A 7,136-nucleotide genomic window follows, 5' to 3' on the forward strand; every position below is an offset into this window, starting at 1 on the left:
TATTTTTGGTAGCCAAAGAAAGCAAGAAAATCATTACAAAGATGCTCATTTTCTGCCTCAGTTTATAGTTAACAGCCTGATCCTGTAAAATCTACTCGATTGTAATAGGATTTCTTACAATACGTGCCCAGGTTGTTGAGGGTTTGAGCCCTGGAAGTATGAATGTCCATCTATTTAAGTTTTACAGAGTTTTTTAATAACTGTGCCTGACACATATTACAGACTTGTAAGAGACACATGAAAATAGCCCTGGCTGAAAAGTATGCTGTTAAATGATAGTGAGTCACAAGGAAGACTACTGAAATGCAAGACTCGCCTGCTAAATCACCACAACGCTGTGAAAACAGGCAGAGCTGTAAGAGTTGTTTGATCTGGCAGACAGATATCTTATTTTCATAAGTAAGGGGCTGGAGCCTCAGTTGGAGATGAATGAAATTTGAAAAGTTGAATTACTCTCCAGAAATAAGAGGAAAATTTAACCAAGCTCATGAGGATTCTGGGGCATATCAATGATCATGCTAACAATAAAACTAAAACAGTAAAATGTGTGCTTGTGGACATTACCAGTATGTGAGTTCACCTGGTTTAGACACATAGATGTCTTAATGTCTTGTTTAGAGTTTACCTTGATCTTGACATGTGGCTCTTACAGAAGAAAGATCAGAAGAGAGACAGACAGCAGTGAATTCAGATTTAGGGTAAAACTACCACACACAGATTTGTGGCCTGTAACTGAAAAGTTGTAGAGAGGAGGGTGCTGGCCTCTTCTCCTGAGTGACAGGGGACAGGACAAGGGGACATGGCCTCAACTGCTCCAGGGGAGGTTCAGAGTGGATATCAGGAAAAAATTTTTCACAGCAACGGTCATCGGGCACTGGCAGAGTCTGCCCAGGGAGGGGGTTGAGTCCCCATCCTTGGAGGTGTTTAAAAGATGGGTAGACGAGGTGGCGAGGACATGGCTTAGTGGCAGATAGGAATGGTTGAACTCGATGATCGAAGAGGTCTTTTCCAACCTGGTGATTCTATGGCTCTATGGTTCTATGGATATTGGCAACAAAGTAGAAAGCCAGAGTGGGGAAAGGATCACGCACAACCCCACACCACCAGTCCTGCTGTGCAACTGGATATTTACCATTTCATTTTGAGTGGAATGAAAATTATTTGCAACCATTGGCATAATCAACTAGAGATCTCAAATCTGATACCACTGGTGCTACCTGAGCAGTAGCATGGGGCAACAAAGCCCAGTCCTGTATCAGTGAACCTAGCAGGAGTGTTTAAATTTAATTCAGTGAAAGCGGAAGGTGGCTGGGGCCCTAGGAGCCTAGATCTGTCCTGATGTCCAGTGTTATCTGTGCAGGGCTGTTGGAGAAGAGCAGGGGTGGTCTCACTTTTTCTGCACACGCTCAAGTTGCCCTAGATATTCAGGTTCTCTCTGAGCGTAAGTTATAGGAGAAAGGGGGAAAATAGACAGAGTAAGTGCTATGCACCACTGTAGACATGTTCCACAAAAAATGTACTGACAAGGCAGGTTATAATTTTATTTGCAACTGTAGTGACATAAATAAATCTTTTGAGCTTCAGTTCATTATGCATTTATAGCTTCAAGGCTTTCCATTCTGTACAGGTGTTCTTACCTTTGTACAAGAAGACAATTAAATGAGTTGTTCAAGTCACTAAAACCTGAACATGTTGTCCCTGACAGGTGAAAGAATGTTCGCTCTTATACCCTGCCAAACCACATGATTACTGCTTTTTGGTGTCAAATTATCTGACTGCAATTTACTTCCCTGTACTATATGTCCTTTATCTTTCTGGCAGACATCTTTGCAATTTTATTAGTATATACATATATTAGCATTGTCTTGTACAAGTGGTTTCTATGGAATATATGCGGTACTTTTGTTTCTCTTGATAAACTATAAACATTGGCAACTGAAGTGACTTATACGTTAAATCCTCACACTTGAGCTGTAATTAGATTACATAGGGAAATATTTGTACTGGGAATTGTTCTTAACTTCAAAGAATAATATTATAAATGTATCTACATTTATTTTAAGAACATCTGAAATTTTTTTTGTATGGATATTTCAAAACTTTAGATTTGCTAAACAATATTATTTTGATAACGGTCCATTTATGCCAACAGGAATTTCTGCCTCTGATGGAAAAGTCTATGAAAAGTATTTGTGAATAGAAAATCATTGTTGAATCCTAATGTTAGCAATAATGATTACTATATTAGCTAAAGGTCATAACCATGAGATAAATGGAACTCAGCCTCGCATTTTTCTTGGTAAATAAAAAATAGAAATGCATTTACATAACTTATAAGCCAATGAAACCAAAGAGAAATATTTTATTAATACCCTGGCTGCTGAGCTTTTACAAAAGATCTTAATCATACCATTTGAAGACTTGGAATGCTAAGGTCACAAGTGCCAAAAATGTTAATTACTGCTGCAATGATGGCCATTTTACCTTGAGGTTAAAGCTGTTATACTACACACAGCTTAACTTCTAACTCTAACCAAAGACTCTGTTCTAGATCTTAAATCTTCCACTTTTGAGGTAGAAGAGCTGACCCTAACCAGGATACCAACGAAAATTTCAGAAGTTTATAGTAAGTGCAACACTTCGATGAGAAAGAAGACTATAAAAGAAAAAAAAATTAATGTGAGATTTCATACATTTTTCATGACTATAACTCCCTAAAGACTTTAGATTTAGGATATGGTACTTGCTAAATGGTTTGAAATGTGAAACGAAGACATCTTTGAATCAATCAAAACATTAGATATTAGGAAAAATTTCTTCATGGAAAGGGCTATCAAGCAGTGGAACAGGCTACCCAGGGAGGTGGTTGAGTCACCATCCCTGGAGGTATTTAAAAGGTGGGTAGATTAAGTGCTTAGGGATGTGATTTAGTAGTGGACAGTGGTTGGAATTGATGATGTCCGAAGTATTTTCCAACCTAACAGTTCTATGACTCTATGACAGTGATTCAGGTCCGAACCATCAAATTTCTGAAATATTCTGCAATTAAACTTATTTTCAGACTGAATTAAACCACAGTTACTCACAGACCATTTAAAGGAGAGAAAACTGTTGAAGTCTTTGCCCTGTTACCAACTCCCAGTTGCTATATAGTAGCAGTTGCTATATAGTAGCAACTACTGTTTACACCTTAATCCTGCAGCTTCTGTTGGGTCAAATAAAAATTACATCCTTCCTCATATACTCTAGTATGTCTGAGTGAGTTTCAAAAGAGAGCAACACAAAGGGTCAGGTTCAATAGCCACCAAGAACAACATGATGCTAAATACAGACATATCTATTATACGTGTCATCCTGGTAGACAATATTAATGACATCTTATTTACGTTAAGTAAATAATTTATAATTTACTTATATTATTATAATATACTTATATGATAAATAAATGATTATTAATTAATAATAATTATAAATTATTTATTTGTCAATAAAATTACAGATAAAAATCAGATAATTTATGTACATAGGAAAAAAAGAGTCCTAATTTCAAATATAGGCAGGTGAATTCTGAGCTGGAAGTTGCCACTCAGGAGCAAGATCTCATTCCCATCATAGACAGTTCCATGAAAGTATCAACTCAATGCACTCTGAGCCACCAAGTTCAGGCTTTACCATATCCAGTCCTTGAGTAGTACTATATATAGTTTAAATCAATAATATTTAATTTTTCAAATTATTTTCAAGTGTCAATAACAACTTAGAAAACACTTTAGCAGATTTCCAGGGAATGATATTTTCTGCAAAAGAAGGAAAACAGACTTCCTGACCTTTTTCTTCCTCTTTGTCCATATTCACATGGCTTCAATGCATATGGCCTCTTAGTTTTGATTTCTAACACAAACAGAAATAAGACAGACTTATCCATAAGTCTAATATAAGGAAAATAAAATTCAGAAATATTGCATTCTAACAAACATATCACTGATGCAAGCATTTCAAAATGGCAGCTTCTAATTAAGTAGTTTGCAGAGGTTAAATTCTTGTTGTAAGAACTCTAATTTTCCATATTTGTCTTGAAAACTCTTTACAGAATCGGCACTGTGCATTCAGTTGATTCAACAGTGGCTTGGTACCAGAAAACAACACTACCTTTATATAAATGTTTTATTTCCTTTAATACATATTTGCCACAAGGATGAAAATATGTTGCTTGACTCTTTTATTGCGTATTTTTAGATTTGCTAGTCCATATGATGAGCCATTAGAAGAAGCAAACCCACTCAAAGTGTATTTCGTTTTCTGACCCAAGATGCTTCATTAATACTTGTGATGTATGCATACAGAGGTACATGATACATAAGAGTTTAGCAAAGTCAATAAACTACATCAAAAGAGGCTTTCTCTTAGTTCCAGAGAAACCTAAATTACATGCTTGGAGCAAAGAATAGGCAGATGCCCTCCTCAGTGCATGCTCAATACTCAGAAATGGTGCACCTTCAAATTTAGGATGCAGAAGACTTCCCATTGCACTCCTTTAATTTGGCTCAAGAACCTACTGTCACAAGCAGCACCTCTCCAAAAAGTTCTTATGCACAGGTAACCAGGAGACTGAAGATTGCAGTTTTTAAAACCTCTCTCTCTGCCCCAGCCAGCAGAGCAGTGCTTTACAATATGGAGTTCAGATCACCAGAAAAAAAAGATAATTTTAAAATCCTCAACAGCATCTCTCTGCTGGTTCAGCTATGCCCTCCTTCATTATGATTTCAGTTGAAAATTTGTAATGACTTCATATAACAAGCCAACATCTGAATAGGAAAACTACTCATCTTTCCCAAGTCTTTTTTCAAGTTTCTGTTCATATAAATCTGAAGGAATTATTTTAATATTTAAACCATTCAGATACTTGTGAATGATTTGGTGTCTGAATTTGAATGCATGCTTTTGATGTATTAGGCATACTCCAGTTTGTACTGGAAGTGCTTAAATCCTTTACTTCCCATACAGAAAGAAATCCTACTGCCTTTAAAAGTGTAACTTGATTTCCATCATTTCCCTCTTCAAGACAGTCCTGCTTGCAACTAATCTGCCAGCTCTGACTCTCTCATTACTTTCTGGTTCTTAGTGCCAAGACCCAAATATATCTGCAGGAAGAACATGAATTCATAAAGCCTGGTAAGAAGGGATATTTTTCCTGATCTTCAGTAGCTAAATAGTATTCACCTGAATAATATTCACTTTTAGAAGGTGACAAAGTAGTACTCAGTAATGAAAATGACATGGGGCAGTAATTTCCAGTTGGGTCTTTCAAAAACAGCTGCCATATCTCTTTGGACAAGATGAAATAAAGATCACAAAAACCTCTTTTCTGTCCATATTTTAGCTAGTATAGCACCTTATTGATCTACACAACCTATTAATCACGTATTCTTCTTTTCCATCAGGAAGGAGTCAAGATTTGTTTGAACTACTATGTGCAAAGTTTACCCAGTCTGCTTGGCTTACCTTATAATCAATTGCTGCTGTCACAATTGCAGCAGCATTGCTGGAGCACGTAGCAGATCCTAATCAGAAAGACATCTTTGTCCCACCAGCAAACTAAAGATTGTTTTTTAACTTTCCACATTTTCTAGTCCTGACATGCATGACTGCAGAGTCACTGGTTGGCTGCATAGAGTCACAGGATGTTTTGATTACCTATCTGATAATATCGATATCACAAAGGGATCTGGCCAACATCCAAGTTCCAGCAGGTATAACAAGCATTGGCTTATGTGTTTCAATGCATCTTGTTTCCAAAAAAACCCGGGACCTTCCAATATGTATAAAATGCAGATGTGCTGAGATTTGTACTGAGTTTTACTAAATGTACAGTCAATCTAGACCAAGATCCTGGTTAGTTTGTTTCTTTGTGCAGTCCTCTGGAGAAATGAGTCTGAGCTTATAACTTCTCTGTGTAATAGGGCTTGTACCTGTGGCAGATGCTTATGCAAGGTGCCAGGCACAATTGTATTGGAGAAGGTCATCACAGATTTTAACTGAATCACTCTCTTTATTAAGGAGAATCTAAAGATTGAGCATAACAGCACTATTATAACAGGAATAAAGTTTATAGGGAAAAAGTAAATTTCTGACAGGGTTGTGAGTGGTTTATTGGTTGATTATAGGAGTAATTTCAAGAATTTTTCTCTTTTTAAAAAAAAAAAATAAAAAACTCTGGAAGCAACTTAAAAGCCTGATCCAATTACATGTTTCAAGACTGAATAAACCTGAAATTGAGACAGCTAAAGCATTACGAGAGCATCCTGTAAGGCCATAGTGCCCTGCTAAATTCAACTGCAAATAGAAACCCAGCACCTTATCTGTGGCCATTCCTGTATTGTTGGGATTTCCAGCCCTGTAACTCATGGTGTTTCAATGCAGTTAGAAATATGAGTGTAGGCAAGATTTATTTTTTTAAGTGGTCATGGTGTTTAAAATAATAAAACCAAACAACAAAAAAACAAAGCTAGAAAGGAAACACTCGAGCAGCTCTTGCTATGCACAGGTAGAGCCACAGCAGTGCTTGGGAAACACATCCCATATACACACGTGCCATTGCCAGGGTGGACCTTGCTGATTGTGGTGGCTCCTTAATGACTCTTGGAGAATCCCTAGATGGGGCGTGGGCAGGCAGGGAAGCTGGGCAGGACACCCTCCCCCCCGTCACAGGACAAAACCACACAATCATAGGCTATCTCAAGTTGGAAGGGACCCATAAGGATTGTCGAGTCCATCTCTCTGCTCCTGGCAAGACCACCTAAAACAAAATCATATGACTGAGAGCATTGTTCAGACACTCCATGAATGTTGACAGGCCCAGTGCTGTGGCCAGTTCCCTGGGGAACCTGTTACAGTGACAACCACCCTCTCAGTGAAGAACCTTTTCCCAGTGCCCTTTTGGAACTTCCCCTGACACAGCCTCATTCTGTTTCCCTGTGTCCTATCACTGGTCACTAAGAGAGATCTGTGGCTCTGGAAAGGAAAAAATAAATAAAATAGAAATTAATTGAAACTGTTAATGTGGCTGCATCCTGGAGAAACACTAGGAGACAGCCTGGCGCTGTGGCTTTTTCTCTAAAAGCTTCAATTCTTTGTTC

Source organism: Cuculus canorus, chromosome 4 (assembly GCF_017976375.1).
Source record: "Cuculus canorus isolate bCucCan1 chromosome 4, bCucCan1.pri, whole genome shotgun sequence".
Lineage (NCBI taxonomy): Eukaryota > Metazoa > Chordata > Aves > Cuculiformes > Cuculidae > Cuculus > Cuculus canorus.